Source organism: Triticum aestivum, chromosome 7B (assembly GCF_018294505.1).
Source record: "Triticum aestivum cultivar Chinese Spring chromosome 7B, IWGSC CS RefSeq v2.1, whole genome shotgun sequence".
Taxonomy (NCBI): Eukaryota; Viridiplantae; Streptophyta; class Magnoliopsida; order Poales; family Poaceae; genus Triticum; species Triticum aestivum.
In genome coordinates, this window is record NC_057813.1 from 594,626,835 (window position 1) to 594,642,880 (window position 16,046).

Consider the following 16,046-nt stretch of genomic DNA (forward strand, 5'->3'; position numbering starts at 1 on the left):
GTGAGAGCAGCAAGAGTAGCCGCGCCGGAGAGGGCCGCAGCGGTGGCCGCCGAAGAGTTAGCAGCGGAAGACGACATTGGCGGCGGCGGCGACGTAGCGACTAGGTCGGGCAGCGGCGACGTAGCGATTAGGTTAGGATCGAAAGATCATAACTGATACCATGTTATGCAAAGGTTTTGGGGTATTGTGGGCTTCGACACCTAATGGGTCGGCCACGACAATATATATATAGAGAGAGAGGAAAACCTCTCTGAGTACAAATATAATTGTATACAAGTTATAATACGTATTTACGTATAACTACAGGTCTAACACAACACGAAATACTGCCAAGGTTTCAGTAAAGAGACTGCAGTCAGACCGGAGGAGCCACACCCTCTTGAGTCACTCATCAAAGAATGAGAAGCCGTGAGCGTTTAACCTACTACAGTTCGTCGAACACAATATTTCAGCACGTAGAATTGTTGTTGTTGTTGTTGTTTTCCCGAAATGGCACTTACTACTCCCTCCGTTCCAAATTAACCGTCGTGGTTTTAGTTCAAATTGGATGGAGTAGTTGGAAAGATGGCAAACCTATGTAAATGTTCAAATTCCAGCAAAAAAAATGTTCAAATTCCAGCGCATTTTAGCTATTCCTGGGCTGACTCGGATTCAAAGTGATTGCCGCCAATTGCCCCGTCTCCCGCGTCTCTTCTTTCTTTCTTGCTCGCCCCGTCTCCCAAATTCCCGATCTATCTCCCAAATCAATAATGCTAAACATACAAAGAGTTACACGCAATTACACGCTGACTAGGATTTTTTTCATCTACTAACCAATCACAAACTTGCCCCCCCTGATTTTCAGGGGGGGGCACCTCCCCATCTATTGACCAATCAAATTAACCCTCTTTGTAAAACCTTGTAACTCGTTTGTACGTGTAGCATTGCTCCTCCCAAATTCACGAATCCCAGAGAAACCAAGTGAATGGCAGATTCTCCACCGATAGCTCTCAGCTCCGGTAAAAAAACTTAGCCGCGGGTCAGGACAAGGGAGGGCGTCATGGGCATCCGCGCCGACGCAAACCCGGCTAAAAAATGGGTCATGGCAAAAAAAAACAAGTTTGTTTTCGTCTCCACCTTTAGCTGCGTGTTTATCTGCGTGGACCCAAACAAACGCGGACGGATGAAATGGGTCGCCGCGTTAGAGCTGACCTTACTTCGGGGGAGGAAGAATCGGGTGGAGGATTTGCATCTGAGCGCCCTGCGAAAACTGCCTTGCCCGGACGGATTCGCGCGTCTGCCCATGTGGAACTCGGATTCCTGACGCGTTTCCTTGATCCGAATTGGAGTGGAGCTCGACTTGCACATCATCAGAACTTATATAAGCGTACTACATCCACAAGAGAATTCATCGCTTTCCTTGTGCCTACACCCGCGAGACAACTAGGTCACACAGAGACAGAGGACAGAGCTCGCGTTCGCCGCCACGCCATGGCCACGCCCACGCAGAGCAGCCCGCTCCGCCGATGGAAGCGTTTCTTCCGCGCCTTCGACTCTGTGGATGCCGCCATCAACATCAAGCCCTCCGACCCTGACCACTCACGCGGCGAGCTCCGGCGCGCCAGGGTCGACATCGTGGAGCAGCTCTGCGACGCCGCGGACGACGATCAGGCGGAGCGCCTCTGCCGGATTCTCGACGACCACATGGCGGAGTCCCTTGAGACGCTGCGACTGGTTCCCGTGATGCCCAACCTGTTGGTTTCCACGGACCTCGGCAAGTCCGTCTGCGCGCTGCGCAGGCACGAGTCGGAGCGCGTCCGCGTCCTGGCCAGAGGCCTCGTGAGCGGGTGGAGGGCGTCCATGCAAGACGAGCTCGCCAAGGTCAGACACGCTCTGCACAAGCTTGACAACATCAACATGCTGCAGACAAAGGAGATCACCGCCGATTCTGACATAGCCAAGACGAAGGCGTCGGTCTTGAAGACGGTGGCAATCAGAAAAGATGCGCCCGGTTCCGCCGCGGGGGACCGTGCTGGCCTCTGCTCCGAGGAGAAGATGGAAGCCGCGAAACGCAAATTCCGCCAAGGTTACCAAGAAGCAGAGGACGCCAAACGGCTGCGCAGGACACAATTGGTGCAGGCGCCCAAGATGATGCAGCCAATCAGGAGGTGCTCCAGCTCCATGGTCAAGAAAACCTTCTCGATCAGGAGGCAGCTTCACATGGCTTAGGGCTCTAGCTCAAACACTTGGAAAGATCCAAACTAATGTTTCTCTATCCTTCTTTTCCAACATTCAGTACTGCAGTTGTAACTAGCATTACTGTAATGCAGTTGCTTGCTTGTCTGTTATGTACATGATCCAAGGAAGTTGATGAACTGAAAGTGAGATTGGGTGTTACAAATCTACTGACATGTTCAAAGAACTTGGCAAGAAATTACTCGTCGTGTTGGGAAAGATGTGTTAGCCTTAAAGGTGAAACAACTGCTGGCCATGCTGGGTTGTTTTACAGAGGGAGTAGTATAATAACACAGCTGGAGCATGTCTGAAGAATCTAGCATGCAATGGAATTAGCCAAACCCTTTCTGACAGAGCTTCTTCTCTAGTGGTTCAGTGAGGGCCTCCCTCACCTTGTATACCCAGCCAAGAAAGGAGGAGGGGATAGCGGAGTGCCAGCGTCCATGCATTTGAGCCCACGGTTTTTATCCATTTTTCCTTCTTTTTTTCTCCTCAAACCAAACCGCCCCGATCCAGTTCATTTAACTCCCCAGTCCGCCCAGCCCATCCAAACGAGACCACGTACATTTCCACACCAAAACATCCAGTCCAACTCCAATCCCAGATTGAAGTGTGTCCACGAAATTCCTGTTTTCCTCATGGCTTCAATACTAAAAATCTCAGGCGGCTTTTAGTAGTGTTCAAAGCAGTACAACTAGCCATATGGTTTTCCTCGCCCAGAAACAGCAAAAGTTTATCCATGTCTTTCTTTGCCTCTCCTACCAGCTCCGGTTACACCAAGAAGATTTGCTTTTGTGCTCGAACTGTTCCAATTGACTGTTGTTGTTCAGGTGTAGCTAGGAACAAAATTCATCACCTCATAGGCTCAAACTTCAGTGCAAGGGGAGAATCATTAATCCAAAATGAAATAATCCAGTCCACAAATACCTTGCACCATCCTATGGACCGTGTACATAAGTTTTATAAATTTGATAAAGTATAAACACCAATTCTCCACAGATATTGAATTCTCCAATTTATGGTCACTGCAATGAAATTAACTTGCTAAGACTAAAAAATGCCTACACAGAAATTATTCAATGTGATAACCCACCCAAGGCATTGTTTTCAGCGGTCTTCTTACAAGGTCGTGCATTGACATACACAGGAAAAGACATCCATCATAGACAAATCACTGAATGTGCTCCCAGGAAAGAAATCACTGAATGTACTAATGAAACATTTCTGATACCTAATGTGAAGAGGAAGATAGTCTATTAGAGCTATTCAAGAAATTAATACACTATCTCCTAGCAATGCTGGTAACTTGTATAAATCACAACAACATTTTTCCAGCTGCAGTTTCAATCAAAATGAAAAATGACTTCATTTTTTGTAAGCTTCCTAATTTTGCTCACAGCTGAAAAGAAAAACTTCAAACCCAGAAGCCAACCCATTATGGATACGACAGGTTAAAAAAATCAGGCACATCTACATGATTATTTGCATGATCTTACTTTTTCACACAAGTAGAATAATAATATCATATCCGTATACATCACTTGCAGCTACATGATAGGGTATAAAAACCATGTACTTCTACTTGCATGCAATCTACGAAGCACAAGGGAAATTTTTATCAAAGAGCGCAACTGATTAACAACTTTATGCCGCAGTTGCTCCTGCTGCTCTTGTTCTTCTTCCAGGTTCAACCACATGGCATATTAATAGCGGAATCATACTAGCAGCAACCCGGCATCAGAATGTTCAGAACTATTACAAAATGCTAATTAAAGATAACGTTCCAGCTGTTCTAATACTGAATTTCCTATTAATTGTTCCCCAGGTGTGAGTGAGTTTTGGCTTTGTTAGGATCTCTAGTTCTGAATTTGAATGTTGAACTTGTTTCATGTTTAATGGAACTGGGCGTGGGCATTTTGTTCTAAGAAAAATTCAGATAACCTGAAGCAAGGCCAAATATGCGGTTCCATAAATACAAATATCTAAATTTTATCATATAAAACTTTGAACAAAACAGAGAAAAGTAACATAGTTTGAACAAAACAGAGAAAAGTAACAGAGAAAAAGCATATTTGAGATATCAAGACCAGTTTTGTGGAGTGAAAATAAACATGTGTGTGTGGTTGGTACCAGCTACCAGACTGATTTTCCATGGGCTACATTGTAATCCAAACGTATGATGTTTCATGTTTTTCTGCTACTACTACTGTAGCCAGTTCTTAGTGAAGTTTAGCCAGGGTTGCTCATGTTCTGGTTAAGATGTTTAACTCTGAACTGAAGGCCTGAAAATTAACAAAGCATAATAAGGAAAACAATGCTACAAGCAGGCATTCTTCTGATTTTGGCACACCGCCAAGTGAACCCAATGCTACAAGCAGGCATTTTAGATTTCTTATATACTCTTTTTAGAAAAGGAGATTTCTTATATACTGGCAGGAGGGATTTATGATTGCGCTTTCTGAGGAGTTAGTTATGCCTGCGCCGACTCGGGTTCAGACATTCGTGCCAAAATTGATTCTGGGCTTTAGCCTTTATGCAAGCAGAACTCATTTGTGCTTTCTCTGAGGCGTTGGAAAGGCGGCAGGCAATTTGAATCCGAGTCTCTTGCCGCCAATTTGAATCCGGGCCGAGTGCCGACTCGGATTCAAAAACCAAAGTGCGCGTTTTAGCTATGCCTGCCTGGGCCGACTTCGACTCGGATTCAAATTGCTTACCGCCTGTTCTCCCGCGCCTCTTCTTTCTTTCTTGATCGCCCCGTTTCCCCCAAATCACGATCCATCTGACCTCGCCCACCGATCAGCCTCCCTCGATCCATCTTCCTCTCTCTCCCAACGCCGGGTCGTTGCTCCTCGATCAACTCCGCGGCCGCGACCATGGCCGGCACCACGGTGCTCCCGCCGTCTCTGCTCCCGCGCCGTAGCGCCGCCGACCTGCACTCCTGCTCCTCCCGCGTGCGCGTCAACCCCGCCTTGATGGCCAACCCCGCGGCTGCCAAGAAGCCAAAGCGCCCCGGATCCGTGCGCGGCGAGCAACCGCCGCCGGCGAAGCGCGTACGCGGTGCCTGCTCCGGTGGCGAGCTCCATGTCGCCGTCCCGGCCAACATCAAGAACGGCAGCAAGCTTCCGTCTCCCAGCAGCGGCAAGGACCCGCTCCACTCCTCCGCAATCAAGAACCAGGTCGCCGAATCTCCGGCTGCCGCGTCGCAATCGAAGCCGCAGATGAGCATGCGCGAACTGATCGCGAACGCTCGCCTCACCATGGCTCGCCTCGACAAGGCTCGATCTGCCTCCAAACAAGAGGCCAGCCGTCGGCAGGAGATCGAGCGCAGCAGAGCAGAGACCCGGCGAAAGGTGGAGCAGATGACGGACACCGTGCAGTTCAACGACCCCTGGATCCATCACTCCGACGTGACCAAGTCCCCTGAGGAGCTGCTCCAAGCAAGACAGCACGCATGGCGTTATCAAGCTCGCCTCCTCGAGATGGCTCGTCGACGGGACTTTGCTCAAGCGATGCAAATCCAGGATGAGCGCTCGGGTGATCGAAGGAGAGGAAGAAATTGCATCAGAGGAAGCAAAGCAGAGGAACCAATTCCTTTCTTAGTCCGTGTGGGTGAGTTAAGCTAGTCCTTCCTAAACCATTCACACATGAGTTTCATTTAATCTTTGCATCTCTAGGTTCTGCACTTAATCACCAAGATTTCTAGTGTTCTTTCAATCCCTTTCAGTCATTAGTAATTTTACAAGAGTGTCAGTAGAGTCTCCATCTAGCTAGGCAGCAAAAACCTTGTTAAGATGTGTACGACATAGTTACACTACATCCACACCTGGTCCTAAGTAAGGGTTTAAGTAAATAAAGGGCATTTTCAATAAATCAAAGTAAAGCAGATGAGCCTAAAAAGGAAGCTCATGTACTGCAATTCCGGCACGAGACAGAGCGTAAAACGCACTCGCCGCTAAATCCAAAACGCCCGTTTGCTACCCGGCTTGTAGCAGGAAAAAAGGAGTAGAATTGAACTTGTCGATACACACAGTAATCATGTGAGCTGCCTAGCGTCTGGAGACTATGCTGACCCTCCTGTAAAATTAATCTTGGCTGACTTGGATTCTTAGGCATTGGCGTCGTGGTGAGTTAAAGTTGCAGTTTCTGACGAGTAGCATTGGTTGATGAACTCTTGTGTGTATGTGTGAGTGAAGCTTTGAGCTAAGCAAGTCCTTGATATACCGACTATCAAGTCATACTGTAATCAATTTTGGATATGAATGAGAAAATTGTTGGTCTGAATTTTGCAGAGCATTTGAGTAATCTTTTCGTATCTATTTGTTCTTGTATGCTTCTGTGGCTTCTTAAAGCATTCTGCTACTCTAGTCCCCTGAGGAGCTGCTCCAAGCAAGACAGCACGCATGGCGTTATCAAGCTCACCTCATCGAGATGGCTCGTCGACGGGACTTTGCTCAACCGATGCAAATCCACGGATGAGTGCTCAAATGATGGAAGCAGTGGAAGAAATCATGAGCAGTGCAGTGCTCAAGCTGGTGGTAGTCTTGCTTACCTGAGCAAAGCAGAGGAAGCAGAGTCGGCAGTGGTTGTCTTGGTTGCAAGTGTTTCACTGGCATGTTTTTCATTAGTGCGAGTGAGACTCTTAGTTAGTGTGCATTATGATCACAATTGATCAATTAATGCAAGGGATTGTTTTATGCAAAAGCATTGGATCTGATGTACGCAAGCAGCACCAGATCTCTTTCTATGTTTTCAATCTGTTGTATGTTCCCTCCTAATAACATTTCTTTCATGAATGATAACAGGCACACGATCCCACCAAAAATATTGATTTTGTGCTTGAAATACTATTCCAGATGACTCTTTTTTTCCTGGAGGACAGATATGTGTGCTCCTTCTAGAAAAGTTTACACTCAACAATGCAGAATTTATTTGTCGCATAAGAAGGCGCCAATAGCTCATGTGCAATTGCTGTCTGAATTTTGCAACAGCTGCAAATTTGGTTCAGAACAATTGCCAGACCAGTTTCATGTCCCACTGCAGAGAAAATCAATGCCTGACGGCAATGGTGTTTAGTTCACTCAATTAGCATATTCAAACTACACAGCTTCATTCAGAATCAACTCAACTAGAATGAGAAACGTTGGCAGAATTCACAGGTATTGCAATTCTTCCTCCTCTGTACCTTCAGCGTCAACATACACAGACATTATACTAGAAATGGAAAGATTAGATCTGCTCTGTACATGTTTTATAGCTCCTGGGGTGACTGATTCTTGTTGTCTGACTTGTAGCAGCTCTGAACTTCAGGGTTAGTATTGATGTTTCCTTCCCTAAATATAACTTGTCATCAGCAGTTAAACGAACTAACATCCCAGTTAAAAGATAGTCTGACCATCTTGAACGGTCAAAACTTGGCCAGCGACACCAACATCCATTTTTGCCTGCATTTGGCCATCACCAGTCATTTATCTCCAATTCTCAAGGCAAAACTACCAGCAAGTCATTCAAAATACTAGCCATCGTGGTCGGTTTGACGCTACTGACAATAGTTCCTGTTACGCAATTCCGGGTCCGCTCTCACCAGCGTTTCCGACCCACATGCGTCAACCAGGCCCAACCGGAGAGCAACACCGACTTATGACAGGCCTTGGGCCCTCTCCCCCCAAAAGACTAGCCTGTTAGGAGGGGACACCCCCACCCTTATAAGTCGTGTTATGTCTCCCCCCACAACCGATGTGGGACTAAACCCAACAATCTCCCCCTCACACATCGGTCACCCATGGGCCCGCTAACACCAGCGTTTCCAGCCCACCAACCATGACCGACCACCCGTGAGTTCACCGAGATTTATTCCGGGCACCTGGGCTCTGATACCACTTGTTACGCAATTCCGGGTCCGCTCTCACCAGCGTTTCCGACCCACATGCGTCAACCAGGCCCAACCGGAGAGCAACACCGACTTATGACAGGCCTTGGGCCCTCTCCCCCCAAAAGACTAGCCTGTTAGGAGGGGACACCCCCACCCTTATAAGTCGTGTTATGTCTCCCCCACAACCGATGTGGGACTAAACCCAACAGTTCCTACCCTAAAAACTATTGGGATATTATCCTCACAATTGACGATTAATGCAAGGGAATTTAGTAAATGTAAAAGCGTTGGATCTGATTAATTCAAACATCTGCCACTAGATCTCTTTCTATGTTTTCATCTGATGTATGCTCCATAACATTTTCTCCATGAGTAATATCAGAGCACACAATTGCAACTAGAAGATTGCTTTTGCCCTCGAACTGTTCCAAGAGACTGTTGTTTTTCAGAAGAAAAAGTTTACATCTCAACAATGCAAGATCTGTTTGTCATGTCAGGAGAGCACCAAATGGCACATGTGCACTTGCTCTCTGAATTTTGCAACTGCTGCAATATTCGTTCAATACAATTGGTGCCAATATCAGACCAATTTCATGTCACATTGCAGAGACAATCAATACTTGACAACAATGGTGTTGACTTCATTGAATTCACATATTCAATGAGATAGATCATGAACCAGAGATGGAGAGGGGAAAACCAGGAGTGGGCACTTTGACACTAATGGAAAGGTCAGCTCTGTACATGTTTTCGTTGTTCTTTTTAAGTACTCTGTAACAAAGGCCATTAGTTTGTTTCCTCGAAACTTATTGTACATAAGAATTAGTGCAGGAACATACAAACAGGTAAGCCATTGTTCTATCATAGAAACTGAACTCTGAGTGGACCATCACGCTTATATGAACCATCACGCTTGATAAATCATCGCCGTGATCATCGCACTGCACGGTAATTCCTGGGTAGTCCCGTGTATTTTCTCTGTGCACTATCATTGTAATTCCTGGGTATTTAATTTGTAATTCCATGTGTAGTAGGACTGTAATTTGTTCTGAATTTTTAGTGTTAGATTTAGCAGTGTAGTATCCATGTAGCATTCTTATATAATCTGCAAATATCAGGTAGGTGGTGTCATATGCACTGTAAAATGTCTCAGATATGCATGTAATGTGCCCCAGAGTTTCTCCGTAAATTCGAGCTTCTTTTACACTGTAATTTGCCCGAGATTTACAGTCTAATATGCCCTAGATTTACTTTGTATATTTTAGCTTCTTTTACTCAGTAATTTAGCCGAGATTTACACTGTAATTCCCAAGATTTTACACTGTAATATGCCCTAGATTTTCTGTCTATATTTCAGCTACTTTTACTCTGGAATTTGACCAATATTTATACTGTAATCCCCTAGATTTGCACTGTAATATGTCCCAGATACGTATTACACTATAATTTGACTGAGCTTTACACTGGAATTTGCATCAGATTTACTATGTAATTTGACCAAGATTTATACTGTAATCCCCAAGATTTGCACTGTAATCCCAGATATTACACTATAATTTGACCGAGCTTTACACTGGAATTTGCCTCAGATTTACTATGTAATTTGACTGAGTTTTACACTGTAATTCCCCATATTTGCACTGTAATATGTCCCAGATATTACACTGTAATTTGACTGAGATTTACGCTGGAATTTGCCTCAGATTTACTCTGTAATTTGACAGAGACTTACACTATAATTCCCTAGTTTTTTCAATGTAATTTGACTGTAAATTTCAGCTGCATTACTCTGTAATTTTATTTCATCCTCTGCAATTTTTGAGCTACATTCCTGTGCAATATTCATGTGTTTAGAGCTAGCTCCCGGATATGTTTCTCATTTGGTTTACGATTTGTTTTACTTTTTAGTCTAATGGGTAGGCTAAGGAAAGTCACTCACCAGGACGTTCCATTAGTATCATCTATTGAGAGTGCAGACTCTTTGAATGATCCATTTGTGCCTAATGACTTTTTTTAGAGAAAAGGCGAGAGCCCGACTTTATATATAAAGCCACCAGGCAGAGTATATGACCAACAACCAGCACCCAACAAAGTATCACACGAGGAAGATAAAGTATCATTACAAGGCCAACGCCTCACATGGCACGCAGGCCAGTCTATACCAGACACTAAAAGAACATTCAGGAAGCCGTCCTCAAGGAAAGCCGAAGAAGCCCAGACGCCGTAGATTTCATCTTAGATAGCATGGCGTCGAAGGCCTGGAGGTCCCCTTCTTTAGTCAATAATCTCCACTGCTGCAAGAAACCATTGGCTTTAAATAAGCAATTGACAGGATTAGCCGGAAAAATACGTTCAATCGAGAACTTATTCCTAGTAGCCCACAACGACCATCCAATCGCAGCCCATCCAACTAAGAATACTCTTTTAGAATGGCCAGGAAGCAGATTGACACAATGCCTCAGGTCGTCAAAGGAGGAAGGGGACCAATTTACATGTAACCAGAGTCTCATGCAACACCACAGAAGCTTAGCTAGAGAGCAGTGAAAGAAAATATGCTCGGTGTTCTCCAGTGCTCCACATAGCACACACCTGTCGGATCCCGGCCCGTTTCTTTTCTTAATCTGATCGGCCGCCAGAAGCTTACCTCGGACAGCTTGCCAGAGAAATATCTTGATCTTAGGAGGAATTCGAGCCGACCAGATATGCTTGAACTTGACCGGGCACCCCCCAGGAATAAGTTTGGAGTAAGCAGATTTAACCGAAAAACGCCCCGAAGAGGAGAGGGGCCACACCACGGCATCCTCTTCCTCCGAGAGCAGGGGGAAGCAAGCAGTAAGGCGCTGCCAATCTTCCAACTCTTCAGGAGAAAGAGAACGACGAAAATCTAGAACCCAACCCCTAGCCGAGAGTTCAGAGATAGAAACCTCCGTATCATCGCAATAAGAAAATAGAACCGGAAAAGCAACGGCCAGTGTGGAGTCCCCGACCCACCAATCAAGCCAAAACCGAGTAGACTTACCGTTCCTAACTACAAATTTAACAAGGGACCGAAAGATTGGCCGGACTTTAACCAGTTGATGCCAAAATTGCGAACCACCCGCAGCCGGCGCGAACATAGGACTCGAGGAAGGGAAATATTTAGCTTTTAGGATAGAAAGCCAGGGTGGCAGTTCCTCAAGAGTCATAATCTTCCACCACCATTTGATCATAAGAAAATTATTCATCACTCGCGTATTAATAATGCCCAAACCCCCTTTGGCCTTGGGGCGACATATGATGTCCCATCTGACCATCCTGTACTTACGTTTATTGTCCGCTGCGTTCCAATAGAAAGCACCCCTATGCTTGTCAAAACCATTATGAACCCCACTAGAGAGAAGATAGAATCCCATTAAGAACATAGGTAACGAAGACAGACAGGAGTTAGTAAGGGCGACCTTGCCCGCTTGCGTATTGTATCGCCCTCGCCAAGGGAGAACTCTGTTGCCAACTTTGGTAACCACCGGAGCGAAGTCTTTAGCCAGAAGTTTAAGCGGGGAAATGGGAAGGCCTAGATATTTGAGAGGATAAGATCCCAAAGAACAGTTCAGAAGATGAGCCACCCGCAGCGCCTCTTCGTCCGAGACCCCAGTCACTACAACCTCACTCTTAGAGAAATTGATTTTAAGACCTGAGAGCGCTTCGAAACAAAGCAGAAGGAATTTCAGATTGGTGAGACTATTTTCGTTAAGCTCCATCAAAATGATAGTATCATCCGCATATTGTAGATGAGAGATTCCATTAGGAATAAGATGAGAGCTCACCGGAGTTATATGGCCAGCCACGGCAGCTCGAGAGAGAATGCGAGATAGAGCATCAGCCACAAAGTTGAAAAGTAAAGGGGACGCTGGGTCCCCTTGCCTGAGGCCCCTACCATTAGCAAAAAACTGGCTAGTTTGGCCATTAACAGCCACAGCCGTGTGCCCCCCAGTAACCAATTGCATCAAGCGCTGCATAACAGGCCCCTCAAAGCCCTTAGCCAAAAGAACTTGCCGAAGGAATTTCCAGCTAACCGAGTCGTAAGCCTTTTCAAAGTCAAGTTTGAGGACCACAGCCTTGGTCCCTCGCACCCGCAGATCATGAACAATCTCATGTAAACAAAGAACCCCGTCCAAAATGAACCTCCCTTTGATGAAAGCAGACTGGAAAGGGCTAATGGTCCTATGTGCAATGGGAGAAAGCCTAGTAGCCATGCCCTTTGCAGGCATCTTTGCGAAATTGTTGATTAGAGCAATCGGCCTAAACTGAGAGATCATATCCGCACCCTTGACCTTAGGTATGAGGGAGAGAACCGCGTAGTTAAGTCTCGAGATGTCAACCGATCCCAGCCAATACCCTTGGATGACTGCAGAGATTAGACCTTTTAGTTGGGGCCAAAACTGTCTAAAGAACGGAATGGAGAAACCATCAGGGCCTGACGCCGCATTAGAATTAGCCGTCCGGATAGTATCGAAAATTTCCTCCTCAGAAGGGGGAATCAACAGAAGCTCATTATCAGCGTGAGAAATCCTATCAAGGGGAGCCCAGAAACCCGGGGCCAGCGCGAATCCGAGGTCTGGTTTAGCCAAAAGCAGGTTAGAGAAGAACCGCACTATGTGACGGAGAATGATCGGCGGTTCCGCGACCCTAACACCATCAATAATGAGGCTGTTAATCAAACATCTACGCCGTCTGCCATTCGCAATGGCGAAAAAGTAAGCCGTGGGAGAATCACCCTTAAGGGTCCAATTAATCGTACCCCTTTGCTTCCAATACACTTCCTCTTGGCGATGAATGGCCAGAAGCTCCTTCTCAAGGCCATATCGAACTTGCCACTCAGTAGCCGAGAGCCCACCGTTGTCCGCACGGGAGTCGAGGGCACTAATTTGAGCACTCAGCCTAGATTTGTCGCGCCTCGCCTCAGTAAAGTGATTTTTGGCCCAGCCTCTAAGAAACTTGCGCAAGGAGTAAGAAACATAATGCCAGTCATCCATAGGGCCAAATGAACGATGGGGGAAGGTAAGAAAACCTAAGATCTTCTGAGCCAGCATCACAGGGAACCCCTCCACTAAAAGCCAGGACGCGTCAAATTGAAATCTTTGGCAACCATTGGGGCAGAGACCATCGTCAAGGATAAGAGGAGCGTGATCGGAGCCGACGATGGGGAGGGCCCGAAGAGAGCAGCGAGGAAAAAGACCATCCCAAGCAGGACAGATAAAAACTCTATCAAGAACTGAACGAATAGGACAAGCCTATCGGTTGGTCCAAGTGTAGCGGGCCCCAACCCTCGGGATCTCACGGATAGCCGTGTCCCTGATGAAAGCATTAAAAGCCTCGGCCAGCACCCAGGAGAAATTGGCAGAACTCTTATCAGAAGGATACCGAAGCAGGTTAAAATCACCCCCAACCAAGAGAGGCAGTTGGCAAGCATCAATTTTAGAGAAAATCTCATCCAAGAAAATATGTGACAAAGAATGATCAGCCGGACCATATACTACCATAAGTTCAAGAAGGGTGTTGTTGGAACGAAGGGAAACTACCATACTAGCCCAGTATACACCATGATCAAAAGCCACAAAATCAAAGGTGTCATTATTGGTGCCCAGAAGAAAGCCGCCGGACTGTCCCACGGATGCCACGAAATTCCACCTAAATCTATCAATCCCAGCAATCGCCGATAGTTCAGAAGGAGAAAAGGAAGGTTTAAGAGTCTCAACAAGCCCGATAAAATCAATTCTTTCAGCGCGCATTAGGTTCTTCAATTGGTCTCTGCGCCCCCTAGCGCAGAACCCTCTAATGTTCCAAAACAGAGCCTTCATCTTAGGGAAAGGTTTTTAATTCTCAGGCTCGACCTGCACGGAGCCTTGCAGGCTTTAGCATGTTTCCCAGCCCCGCGTTTCTGCACCGGAGACCGCTGCCCCCTAGCAACCTCGTCCGGTTCCCCTCTGGCCACAACCAGAGGGGCATCCATCCCATTCCTGGCCTCCTTGGCCTTAGCGATATCAGCCTGAGCACGTTCATTAGCACGAATCAACTGTAACAGAGAGGAGGGAGAACCCACACTAGCATCTAGACATATCCCCACATCAGCTAATATCGAAAGGAGATGTTCATCGGAATGAGAGGGTAATACTAGCCTAACAGGAGACTGAGCCACAGGGGGGGAAGGAGATGAGGGTGAATCCAAACCTAAGGGGGGAAGATCACGCGCCGCCGCACGCCGAGCCGCCCGATCCACCACGCGCTCGCCACTGTTGGAGACGCGGCCACTCTTGCGGGCGGTCGAAGCAGGAGAGCACACAGGGACCGGGGTGGCCCGACCAGGGGAAGCCGCCGCCGAAGAAGGGCCCGAAGCCGCCCCCAGGTCCACCTCCAGACGGCGGCAGAGCCCAGCCGCCGACTGCCTGGAGTCCCCCGAGGCCCGGCTCTTCGCGGAAAACTTCTTCACCGAGGACTTCTTCCTTTTCTTAGCCGCCGAAGGTCCCACAGGAGGTAGATCTTCAATGCCGGACAGCAAGGGGGAGGTGGGGCGCACGGGCATATTGGAGCACGCCCCCGACAAGGGGGTGCCCTTCGGAGCAGCCGCGGCCGCAGGGCCAGCCACCAAATCAGGCACCGTGCCCTGAACCCCACCACCCGCCGGAGCCGGAGTACAATCCTTCATCAGCTCCTGCTCAGCAGGAGAAAGCCCATCCCACGCAGACTGGGTGAAGCGGGGATCCGTGCCATTCAGCGATTCCTCAGGACCCCCCCCCCCCACCCTCCCGGGTCTTGTCCTCGTCACCCGAAGCCGGGGGAGGAGGGGGGAGGAGGGGCGGCCGCACCAGGAGCACCTTCCACCCGAACACGAAGACGGAAACCATCAGCCGCCGGGAAAACATCAACGGAGCCACGGATGCAGATCGGATCCACAACCCATACACGAATGCGAGCAGGGCCAAGAACCGACAACGAGGCGAGATCGACCTCAATAGGTTTCCCGATAAGCACCCCAAAGGCCATCAAGAAGGACGCGGTGCGCAAGCTGGGAGGCACATCATCAACGAGCACCCAGACATCAGATGGAGGAGGAATGTTCTTGGATCCGTTGGAAGCCGCTTTGACCGACACAACAAGTTGGTTCACAGGGAGAGTGAAACTGGTACAAGAAGACATCATGCGAAGACTCTCTTTAGAGGGGAAAGTGGCCGCAAACTCGAAATCAAAAAGCTGGCGGATCTGCCAGTCCCAACCACCTTCATCCCACATACGAAGTTCATCAAAGAGGGCTTGTGAAGAGATAAGCTTGTCTTGGACAGTAATGACACCCACGCTGGACAGGGAGGGGATAGGCGCGGCTGCGGGGACTTCCTTGTCCATGGCAAAAAAGGAGCAACCCGGGAGGCCAATCCCATAATGGACGAAGGAGGGGGGCTTGATCCTACTTTGATAGTCCACCGTTAGGTGTCCATCCTCCCTACAGATGAGGCAGAAAGGGGGGGTCTCGCACCGAGACTGGAAATGGCCAGGGCGATGACACACGAAGCAGGTGAGAATGGGATTGGAAACCTGGGAGTGAGAGGAGTTACGATTCACACCACGAGAAGGCGGCGGAGGGAGGATGCCATCTCCAGAAGAACCACCGACGGCACCCGCGCCAGCACCACGTCCTGCCGCAGGGCCAACCGGACGCCGAGCCGATGCCCCGGAGCCACCACGAGGAACGAAACGGGACGGCCCGCCGCCGCCCGCCGCCGGCGCCCGCGGCGGCCCACCCAAGGGAGCAAGCGAGGAAGGAGACGAGGAGGGGCCCGAAGATCCCGCCCGGCTCCCCCGCGCCGCCTGTTCCTAAGGATCGACCACAGGCACCGGAGCAGCGGGCGCCAGGGACGGGGAAGCCACCGGCCCGGATCCAGACGCACGCGGCGACGCGACGCCCGCCTCCGACCGCGAAGCCTGGAGCTTG